At 42.5% G+C, this 12,573-nt stretch overlaps 1 protein-coding gene across 2 annotated transcripts in view; it reads right to left on the bottom strand.

Moving 5' to 3' along the window:
• Positions 1–12,573, bottom strand: part of stard9 (StAR-related lipid transfer (START) domain containing 9) — a 47,699-nt gene that overhangs the window by 27,284 nt on the left and 7,842 nt on the right. The window lies entirely within an intron of this gene.

The raw sequence follows: 12,573 nt of genomic DNA, 5'->3' as shown, positions 1-12,573 counted from the left end.
GTTCAGGGAGGTCAGTTAATACTTTGGGTAAACAACTTTGCAGAATGTGTATGTGTGATAGAATCAAATGTGAAGGTAAAAAGACATTGAAAAGTGACTGGGTCAGGAAAATAAACCTTGCCTAAAAGCGCGGTGGTGAGACGTGGGATCCGGGAGAGTCCCACTCAAAACAATCAACTGAGGCCTTTTGTTTTCCTTCTCTGTGTGTCTGTATCTGAGAGTCTGGAGATTATTAGCACGAGGCCAAATCACAACCACTTATTTTATTCATGAGAACTAGTACGAAGCTCATGCTGGACAGTGTGCAATGTAACCAATAACTAACAAATATCATTCAGCAACTCATGATGCCACTGACTCAGAGTCATATGATAACACACATATCAAATTAGTTTTGTATAAAGAAAAATTTGAGATGAGATTTTGTCATGAAATGGGTTGATGTATTGAAGTGTTATAAAGATATTATCAAATGCAGCTTTTCAAACAAGATAGTTGTACTATTTTTTAAAAGATGCATGCCTATAGAGTGCTGCAGGGATGGCGTATTTTTGTATCGCCCTGGTTCCCTCGACAAAAAGCCAATGGGATTTTTCCATTGGGTTTGGTGTTATTGCAGAAAATAAGCTCCGTTTATGAACTCACGTTTAGTTCAACAAAATAATCTCCACAAATGAACACAATTTTTATGATTTTTGAAGCGTGAATACGATCGCCAGAAATAAAAGGCTAACCTTAGGCTATAAACAAACTACTCCAAGAGTATACACAACGAGTCTGTAAAGGCGGACGAGTCGGCGTGATGACGTTTTGTAGTCTCATTTAGCCACTTGTTAGCAATCGCCTTTTTTAAGACATATAAAGTGTGCCACACCCCACCCCTCAAAAAAAATTTCATTCAAATCCATCGCCGACTTTTGGAGTTATCGTCCAAACGGACAAACCAACAAACAAACCAGCCAACCAACAAACAAACCAACAAACAAACCAACCAATAAACCAACAAACCAACGCCGTTGAAAACATAACCTCCTTCCTAAGCCTTTGGCGGAGGTAATAACAGTCCTGCAATAAATACCAACCTATATGAAGGTGTAATGTTCTGTTTTTGTTTTAGAGAGGTGTTGATTCAACTTTATGATTATTTTGGAGGCTGCGCTTTGGGGTGATGTTGATTAATCATTTCAGCTCTACATTTGGCACCAGCGTCAAACAGTGTACCACATTTAGAAACTACTTACACTGGTGCCAGGGGAGAAATATGGACCTAATTCAATTTCAGAGCTGACAAACAGCCAACCAGCATATTAAGTTCCTTGTGTAGAAGTGGCAGCAAACCTGTTTTTCCACCACAGAGGCAAATAATTAGCAGATACTTATCTTCATATGGGTGTCTGTCAAGTATGTTTGCATTGTGATAAGAACGGATAATTAATGAAACACCTTGCTGCACCCGACACATTGTGAATGGTGAGCAATCTGGGTGTTTTCATTTATTATAGGTCAGCAGCGCCTATAGTAATTTCTGTGTGTGCAAGTGTTACTGTTTAGATGTAGGGCAAATGATCAATCTTCTCTATTGTTATCTTTCCTTTGTTCATTACTGATAAGCAAAAAGAAACATAATCAGAATGAGTTCCTGGGGACATGTGGCCCCATCTGCAATCCAAAAGCTCAGTCCAAAGGCAACACATGCCTTGGGGGGCAGCAACCTGATCTAGACCAGACCTGGGACACAGCACATTCCCCACCAGAATCATAACACACCTTGGGGATCAGTGAGGGGTCCACTGGGCTCAGGCCTGGACCAGGTGGGATATTTTTGGGTAAGTACACAGAGGATAGAGGAGGAATGCTCTCAAAGCTACCACGACCTCCACGGATCAAACACAGGAATCATTTCAACATACCTCCTGTGTGTGTGTGACGACCAACCACCGTCAGGAGAAGCGAGAACCTGGAGCTAAGCCTGTGTATACTGTAGGCTTACAAAACGGTGGGAATAGGTTTAGGTTGGATGTGGTTGAAAGCTCTTGTGAAAGGCCCCCGGCCTTGTGAAAACACCCCGAAAGGGATTCGGTGGTCATCTGGTTGTTCTTAGAAGTGTGTGAATCTGTGTGTGTTAATATTCATCAGCCTTGAGATTTCTCTGGGAAAAGTAAAATGTTAAACACTGACACGGTCGGGTGAAGCTCACACAGAGACCAATGTCTTATCAAACCGCAACTGATAAAGCAAAGACCAGAGAGAAAACCAACTCCCAAGGTTACGACAGAGGCTTGAAATCAGCACCATAAGTCACTAGAATTTAGTAGACAGTTTTATGTTACTTTGCTTTCAAAAGTCACATAATACACAGTTAAACACCACTAAGGCTACAACTATTATTTCAATAATTGATTCATATGCAGATTATTTTTTTGATAAATCAATTAGTCGTTTAGCCTTTAAAATGTCAGGAAAATGTCCATAACTATTTCCCAGGGTCCAAGGTGACGTCTTAAAACGTCTTGTTTTGTCCAATAACAGTCTAAAACCCAAAGATATTCAATTTACTTTCATAGAAGACTAAGAAAATCAGAAAATATTCACAATTTACAAGCCGTGATCGATGCTGATTCATTTTCTATTGATCGATTAACTGAATCATAGACTAATCCTTTCAGCTTTGGTCCATTTCCAGATAATAAAAGTACAACTATGCTACCCTTTCATACAAAGTATTATGCCGAATTCACACCAGATAGTGGCGAAGTGCGGCTCACCGCAATAATTACATTTTTCTGCAGCCTGCTCACGTGTTTCAGGCGGGAAGAAATTATTGGTAAAATAGGTCAACATGTCACAGGTGTCACGGGATCGGTTTACCGATTGGCTGCGGGTGCTCTCTGGCTGCACTTCGCCGCTGAATCAAGCGGCCGCAGCTCTCTGAGCTTTCGATAGACATTGCATGGCAGCTCACCGTAGGCCGCACTTTGCCACTGCTTAAGTGTGAATTCGGCGCAAGTTACATTTTTGCATTCAGATTACTGGAATCATTTTACATTTCATCTGTTCCTTCACAAACCTTCTAGTGTTGAAAGGATAGCTGGAAATTCAATCAAAAGATTCAAAAGCAAAACTACCAAACATTCTCTGGTTCCAGCTTCTTAAATGTGAGAATGAAATTGCAGCTTTTCTCCGTTTTATATCATTGTAAATTGAATATCTTCGTCTTTTGGACTATCAGACGGATAAAACAAGACATTTGAAGATGCAGTTTGGGCTCTGGAAACTGGAAGCATTCTTCACTGACAGTTTACAGACTACACTATTCACCAAAAAAGAACTATCCAGATTAATCAATATAGAAAATACCTGTCAGCTGCAGCCCAACATACACATTTTTCATTTTAAAGTATTACTCTGTAGCCTAGCCAACCGTGTGCAGACAACAGCCAAGTGTAACTAGTAAAAGAGCTGCCTCAACGGCTGTCTTGCTCAATGACCTTATAAATCACCCAACAGGCACTGTGGTAAAGACAACTGTCTTTACTCACAAGTGTTCAAATGGATTCCATACAGTACATAGGAATAATGATGTGCATTATTCCTATGTGTGGAATCCATTTGAACACTTGTGAGTTAAGACAGTTGTTGAGCCTAAGTGAAGCTGCAACTAACAATTGTTCTCATTATGGATTCATCTGCAGACTATTTCCTTGACTAATCGATTAATTTTGTCCAAAAAGAAAATTAAGAAAATAGCGGAAAATGCCTATTATAATTTCTCAGAGCCCAACCTGACTTATTCAAATTGCTTACTTTATCAGACCAACAGTTTAAAACCCCAAAAATATTCAATTTACTATGATACATGACAGAGAATAGCATAAAATCCTCACATTTCAAGACATGGAAATAGACAACATTTGAGCTTTTTGCTTGAATTGTGACTGAAGTGATAAATCAATCAATCAAAAAAGCCCGATCTGTAGCCTGATTCATTTTCTGTCAACCGACTAATTGAGTAATAGACTAAATAGCAAACAAAGTAGAATCTATTTTCTAAATATCAAAGTGATGTGACAAAGTGTGCAGTCTCCTGGAGTCTGGACCACCAAGTGTTGCCCCCTGCGTCTTGGCTGAATGGAGGCTTAAACATGAAGACAAAAAGCAGCGCCGCCCCTGTCTTGTCTTCATCCAACTATTCAAAAACAGACAGAGACACCCTCTCCTCCCTCAAACACAGAGAATCAATACAGCTCTTGTTAAAGTTGACCCTCTTAAATTCACTCTATGGGGGCTACCACAAGGCTGAGGGTCCCTCCAGGCTTAGCACAAAGAGCAGGAACTTCACTTCAACTGTCTCTGAACTTGACTCTCTCTTTTCTTTCTGTACTCTATTCCTTTTGTTCTAACTCGTTTTGCCCGTTTTGGTTTTATCAAAACTCTGCAAAATACTTTAAATAACCTCTGAGCAAAACCACAAGAGGAAGCATAAACTTATCTCAACCTCTTGAGAGAATTAAAACTGTGTGTATGAGTTTGTCTAGACAGGCCATGTCAGGCAACATTTAAACAATCCTGATGTTTGTCATCACTGTCACATCAAATTATATCAATAGATTGTAATTTGTGCCATTGTGCTCTGGTGGCCCTCTGCCACAACCTACTTTCACAGTTTCCCTGCAGCATTGGGAGGTATTTTTGGACGAACAAAGCAGTTGAGGTAAGAGACAGATTGCATTGTGGGAGTGGAAATGTACTCCAGGATCAAATGAAGCAGGAGAAAAACAGCCCGGAGATAAAGTGACTGGACCAGAGCCATAGTAAGCGTGCAGGCTGGTCGGTCGCCTCAAAACACACAGGGGACAGACTAAACACCTCCTTTAACAGGAAGGCGGCTGTCACCAGCAGGCCGCTGCACGTGCATGTGTGTATGTGCATGTGTGCGACTCTGCTCGGTTAAGCCACTTAGAGGAAACAGCATCCACAACAAGGACAAAAGCCTCAGAGTTTGCTTCCCTCTCTGAGAAAAAAAAATGTGCAAACAATCTAACAATGAAAGAGGAAAAGCAGAATATAGATTTCATTCTTGTGCGAGGAAATGCAGGTCAAATTCATCCGGTCAAAACAGAGAGGAAGGAAGGATGAATGAAACAAGGCTTTGGGGTTAGAAAAGGTGGCAAACGGGGCTCCAGATCTAGCAAAGAAAAGGAGGGTCTGCTTTAGGGCTGTCAATGAATATTCTACATTTGAAAATTACATTTGAATAGTAAAAAAACATATTCAAATATGAAACTTAATACTCAATTGTGAAAAAAGCAGCACCATCACAGCTGTCTGCCTCGCACACACTGAAAGCACCGCGTGACAGGAGACACACAGCGCCACCTTCATTAACTGAAAATGAAATGTAACGTTAGGTCAAGCTGAACGAGGAATAATTCAACAACAACCATAATGATGGCAGAGAACTCAGAGAGAGTGACACTGTGTCCTAACAGCAAGCGTTATGTTGCGTCATGTGAACAAACCACGTACCTATCAGCTGTCTGCTCAAGATCAAACTGGAGATGTTGCCACTTAAAAGATGGGTGAGTAGGACATGCCATCTTCTGACGTTTGTACTTTTTAAACAGAAAACATGTTTTATATTTTTGATACTTGCTGAAAATTACACACAATATAGCCAACAGCAAGAAGGAAACTTTCAGGCGATCTCCTGGTGATCTCCCTCCAGTCAGCTACCACCTTATTTGGGTTTTTGTAGTGAAATTAGGAGGTATCTTATAAATAACTTCTTATTCCAACTTCAAGAATCAGTGTCCATTGCGGCGATTTCAAAGCAGGAATAAATAGAAACAGGGTGTCCAGATCGAATATACAAAACGTCATTTTGGGCCAGTTTTGACAGCCCCAGTCTGCTTTGGCTAAGATGCATTACATATACTGTATTGTATATATGAAGTGTAGTGTAGTGTATATTCCAGAACATGACAGCACCCACTTTCTCCCAAAGGCTGCTTCTATATGTACAGCATCTTTTCATTTCATTTTTGAACATCCAGTGGTGCAGGGATGCATTAACGAAGATAATTGGCTGCACAATACTCTCATCTGCAAACACGACAATTACAGCGCACCACTATCTCCAAATAAAATGCGTTGCGAGGCTAAGATCCAAATTTCAAAGTAATGCAATATCCGGAGGTGGAAAGAGAGAGCGAGTTAATGTAAACATAAGTTTAAGTTAATACCGCCACATGATATGCATGACAGCCATTTTTTAAATAAAGTGGTGACTACAAAGAGATGGTGTAAAATCCTACTTTGGCAACAGATCTCAAAAGGAAAGTTGAAATGTCACGTGTGTCTAACTAAGTTGGACCAGACCTCATTGAGGAACATTTGGAAAAACAAGGAACCAGCTGGGTTTCATGACAGAGATCTACACCGTGATAAAAAACAGTGTTCCTTGTTGGTTTTGAAACACTTTTTTCCCCAAAGTGGCAGCTTAGTTGGTGGCCTGGTAACACAGAAAAAAAGTAGAGGAAGGCAGCGAAGTGGGTGAGAAATGCTGAAAAAGAGCGGCAAGAGTGAAGGATAAAGACAGCACGATAAAGACAGGCTGACAAGAGAGAAAAAGTAATAGTGTAATGCCTCTGTAATGAGTTAAGTCCTGTAATCACTGGCTGTGGAAAATGCCAATTGCTGGTCTGGTTTTATGTGGCCTGCTCTACACTAAACCCTGGAGAAGTATTTATGTGTAGTTTGCATGTGTGTGTGTGTGTAAATGTGTGTAAGATGTTGTCAAGGGTGATGGCGAGAAGCCAGACAAGCAAAGTGAAGCCCTTCGCCACATTTAAAAACTTCAGCTTCTCATTGCTTTTGCCAGGTTTTGACACAACCAAAAGAGGGCCGAGATTAATTTTCCCTCCACGACCGCTCTCACTGGGATGACGTCTCTGAGCTCAACGCAAAGACTTGAGACTGCAAGCGAACAAGTAAGTGCAAAATGAGATGTAACTTTCTCCCAAACAGAAACAAAACTTCTATCAACTCTTGTAAAATCCTTTCCCTCGCTCTCTCCTCCATGTCCAGGTCTGGACAGCTGCAGGAGAGGCGAGGGTCGCTTGGTTCTCGTCCAACGCTTTCCAACTGGGTTACCCAAACAGCTGGGCCCTGAGCAATAGCTAAACGCTTTTGTTCATACACAGGAAAAGAAATGTCACTGGAGATCCTTGTTCTGACTTCCTGTTAGAAATCTAGGTTAGAGAATCAGAGGTGAAAGAGGGAGAAATGCGTAGAGCGGACTACAGGGAGGGAGGACACAGACCGACAGAATCACATGCAGAGAGAAGAGACAGAGAGGAAGCTGTTTGGCCGGAGTTCAACAACGCACTCGTTTGTCACACTTGGACAGAATTTGTAGGTCAAATTAGCATGGGAGGGAAGAGAGGCTGCAAGAGAGGGAGGAGGGAGAGACAGAGATGTGCAGGCCAAACAGATAGGCTGCTCTTCATTACTCAGGCCTCCCTACACATGGGAATGAAGGACAGTGGGGAAAAAGTGGAACAGAGGACAGGAACGTGAAGGCAGGAGGCTCTGTGGCAGTGAATTCCATTTTCAGTATACGCTCTTGTTGCAGCTAAGGGGGGCAAAGGCTAGACTTAAAACAAATAAATAAAACCTTATCTGGAGAGAGTTTGGGAATTTGCTGCTCCTCCCCCAATCCTCGTTAAAGGGGCCAAAGCACAACTCTGTGGAGCGAAGCTGCACGTCACACTCTTTATGGCAGGCTGGAAATGACTTCCCCAGCCTTCAGACTGATGGGAGCCTCGTGTAATATCCATAGGTGGTACCATATAGGTTCATTGGCTGGGGAATAAACGTTTAACGTTTGACGTGAACTCAACTACTATTCTTACATTTGATATCATTTTAGTGTCTGATTTGAGGACCCACACTCATCTGTTACTCCATAAATATCAAAATGAGGGCTGAATGATACAGGGAGAAACATGTGATGTTTAATACACATGTTGGATATTGCAATGATGAGATCATAAAAAAAGACTACCTGCCCATTTCTGTCCTTAAGGACTCCATTTGTCATCACTTATTTTGTGTTTCAATTTTGTGTTATTTACATACATTTCTATTTCCATTGCCAGATTAGTTATTTTAACAATATTAAAAATACTTCTTCTGGATGCGATTCAATGGGCAATGATGGGATATACACATGCCAGATTTATTTCATTAAAGTATGTGCAGCTAAGACTTCAATGTTAAGAAATCCTTTAGAAAAAAAAAATCCTGGATATTCAGCTGATTCAAGATCTTCTTCCCGGTTCGGTTTCACAGTGCACAAATTAAAACGGACCAAATAAAAAAAGTTGTCAAGCAAACATCGGACTTCTGCAGAAGTCCAGGTCAATCCTCTCCCACTCATGTTTACCTGTGTCTATCTCAACAAATGCCCACACAGGCAGCCTGCGTTTTGGTTCACTTGGAAACGGTCCAAGACCAGCTCTCACATCGGTCTCGGACTGGTTGTTTTGGTCCGCACCAGAGTACTGCACCAGACTTTGATTAAAACGGACTAAATGTTGGCTTTTGAAAGCACCCTAAGAGGAGTTACCTGCACTTTTTGTGATGCATATCTATCCAACCACTTTCAGTCTCTCTTGTTAAAACTCCTCTTATCCTCTGCCTTCACTGATAGAAAGCAGCAAGTCCAGACATAAATCACAGGTGCTTTTCCTGTATCCATATGGCGTATATCTCCTATTTCATCGTTGACAGCATGTGGTCTATTTGGTGTCCTGTTTGTGGTTAATTCAAACCAGGCTGAACTGGGCCGGCCTGTGTTGAGGGGGAGTTAATGCACACATGTGCGTGGAGGCTTCTTCTCATAGACAGAGAGGCTATTCTCTCCCTGCTGTCTGCAGCACCACTGACACACAGACCTAGAAACACTGCGAGCATAATGAAATCACACACAAGCAGAAAAGAAGAGGAGGAGGAGGAGGAGGAGGAGAGGGAAAAACCCCAGCAAGCTGACTCCTTTTGGCAATAGAAAACAGCATTGTGCTGGGAGACGAATCCTCAGCAGTGACGTCTTTGCGCTGAGATTTAACTGTGAAGAATTACTTAGTGAGGCAGCTGTGAGTTTGGCAGGCGAGAGCTGGGGGCTGCAGGGGCACAGTGGACCCCCTGCCCATGTCCTCCCCTCCTCCTCCTCTACCCTAGGAATCCACATTCGTGCCTAATCAGTTTTTCTTGCCATTCCCTGTCTCAATCCTCTGCTTCATTTTCACTCTACTCTCCCATGTTCCTAACTGTCGGAGGCAATAAACAAGCTGAGGGGTTTGTGTTATTAAATTGTGGAAAAAGCTATTTATTAGCTCAATACCTAACCTCAAAACAAAGGCAGCGTTTAGACAAACAGTCCCGACAGCTGGCTCCCATTATGGATTATGGTTCTCTTCCCAACTTCTTCTCACCTGGCAGAGCCCTGCTCCTTCCCCTCTGCTCAAACTTTCTCCTAGAAACTTTTTTAGTCCAAAGATACAACAAAAACTGCCTCCCATCTAGTAAGACAAGTTTTTGTCTCGTGGGGAGCCCTCAGCGAAGAGAATGCAACCACGTCTGCATCCCAACATATAGTTAGATACCACATTTCTGTCTACTCTCTCCGCTGTAACAGTGTATGAAAAGCCACACAAGTATCTGGTGTAAGCTATCACTGATGCATGGACATGTACAGCAGACAGTACAATGCAGGAGTGGGGAGGGGCGTCACAGTCTCTGGGGGGCGCTGGGTGTGGTGGGATAACGCTGGACTGGAAAAGAAGGAGTTAAGATCCATTTTCCCCTCGTCTCATTCCACCACTGGCTCAGATTGTCTCAGTCTCAGGGGGACTACACTGCAAGACGAATTCAGAGCGAGTCCCCCTTCCTGCTCTGAAAAAAGAAAAGCATGCTAAAAGATATTTTGAAACCATGAGAAAATCCAGTGCTGGCAAAAAAAAGCATCAACTCATTAATGTGTTAAAAATATATGTGGTTGGATCCCAGATAAGAGAGAAACTGAATCCATACCCCCACTTGAGACCAATTGCCTAAAATGTAATGCCACCAAGTGAAATGAGGCGACACAACAGCGTTGGGAATTAAAGTCCCTAGCATGCTGTAAAATTCCGGTTGTGGATAACAAATCTGCCTCCTCAACCCGCCACTTAGACAGACTCTTCACTGCTCTAAAACACAATTTGTCTGGTTAAATAGTTAAGAGAGTGGCTCTTGAATTATAGTGTCCACCTGCCACTGTGTGCTCCATTAATCTGACTCGCTGCCCTACAACAGAAACACAGTGTTTTCTGCTTTTTACGTCAAGCACTGTGTCTTCAGATCCACCAGAGAAATGCCTAATTCAAATATCTTCAACTGTGATGTGATCAGCAAACGGCTGACGTGGTCATCTACAAGAGTCTTTGTTAAAGAGGCTTTGGATTCTGGTACAGGAAAAGAGGTCAGATTTAAATCCAGCGGTTCTGTCCTTTGCTGGTGTCCTTTCGCCCACCCCGGGTCAACGGAGGAATGTCTTGTGGCAACCAGGCCACTGTGACTGGACACAATTCTGCTGAGGACAGCGGCAGCTAAAGCCAGAGCCGGAGAGAGGAACAAAAAGGAGAAAGGAAGAAGTGCTGTGTTGTCTGCTGCTCTGCACAGTGTGTAGGCCGTCATCACAGCCTGGTCTTTCTCAAACACATACAAAGGCGGCTCTGACAAGAGCAGAGACAGGCAGTGAGGGAGTGGCAGAGGAGAGAAAAAAGCGACTGTAACACTAAGGGCGCAGCTATTGTGCTGAACAATGAAAACTCAATGGAAATTAATAACAGGACAACTTCTCTAAAAAAAGATTAGGTTTTGAAGAGATTTCCTGTATTGGACTTGGGGACCACTTCCTCTTGATCTGGAGCCCGTCTCAGGTTCCAGCAAACACCCTCCAATCAAAGCAACACAAAGATATCTAATGGCCCAATCAAAGCCCGGACATGAAAAGCGAGCCGACTCTAGCCGTGCCATGTCTGAAGCAAAGAGACTTCTGGGTAACAGATGGAGTTCATATCATATCCCCCGAGTGGCCATCTGTGTAAAAACATGCACAGCATAACACACACACCCAACTTGTTGTGGTTTGTCTACAAGGACAGTGTTTCCTCTGGGCTCTTTTCTTGGTACAGAGGTTGTGTTTGCCCAGTGTCAACTTGTGGCCAAAAGCCTGGATTGGCACGCACTTGGTCTCCACCCACAAGAGGGCATATGACATGTCACGGAAACAACACAAATCTTTAGGTCGTGCTGCACAAGTAGCTACATGTCCAGATCTTACTAAATTACTAGGGCTGTCAAAGTTAATGCGATAACACGTCAATGCTCCAAGCTTACGCTAAATTTTGGCGAGGAAAAACTGACATGGCCATTTTCAAAGGGGTCCCTTGACCTCTGACCTCAAGATATGTGAATGAAAATGGGTTCTACGGGTACCCACGAGTCTCCCCTTTACAGACATGCCCACTTTATGATAATCACATGCAGTTTGGGGCAAGTCATAGTCAGGTCAGCACACTGACACACTGACAGCTGTTGGGCTTGAGTTTGCCATGTTATGATTTGAGCACTGCTAAATGCAGTACCTGTGAGGTTTCTGGACAAATTTGTCATTGTTTTGTGTTATTAAATGATTTCACGTAATAAATATATACATAAATTTGCATAAAGAAAGTGTGATGGAATTTTCTATTAACTCCTCTCTCCTTGGTCGGGAGGTCAGAGTGTTTATCAGAGTTCCCCTCTGTTGACATTATTGGGTTGGAGTGCTGTCTAGGGGAGCCACCGTTATCTGTACAGCTGTATCTGTAGTGGGGACCATAGAGCCAGTCGCTGGGGTAACCAGGGTCAGAGATGCCAGAGGAACCGAGTAAGTCAAAACACGATAAGGGTAAAACACTGAGCACCAGGGAGGAAGGGCAGAGTTGTGAGGCCTTCATGCAAAGAGCACCTCAATGGTGGAGACCTGACAATTGCTCCTTGATCAAGCTTCAATAAACCTTCTGTGTAAGACATCAACAGCTCCGGGGCCTCTTCCTTCCTATTGAGTTAACTTGTGTATCAGAAATTCCACCACAGAAAGTATATTTGATTCATTTACGATTAAACACGATTAATTATGAACAATCATGCGATTAATCACGATTAAATATTTCAATCAGTTGACAGCCCTGTAAATTACCAATCATATATACTCTTCCATTAAAAAGGACATCAACCGTTGACTAACCTCACTCAATATACGAGCTGTCCTCGACCAAAGAAATTGCCCTAATACTAATACTGACTGCAATATTCCAATACTCAAGACAATACTCAGATTAAGAAAATGCCATGTAAACAGAACAAATGTGGTGATTCCCCCCCCCCAGGAGAACCCTATTTGTGCTGGTTCTCCTTACACAATCCACTCTTGTGTATATCTGTAAGAGAATCTATCAAAGCACTGTTTATTTTGCAATATTTCCA

This window comes from Sebastes umbrosus, chromosome 16 (assembly GCF_015220745.1).
Source record: "Sebastes umbrosus isolate fSebUmb1 chromosome 16, fSebUmb1.pri, whole genome shotgun sequence".
NCBI classification, from domain to species: domain Eukaryota; kingdom Metazoa; phylum Chordata; class Actinopteri; order Perciformes; family Sebastidae; genus Sebastes; species Sebastes umbrosus.
Note: the sequence above shows the minus strand (reverse complement) of the source record. Positions and strands in the feature narration are given on the sequence as shown.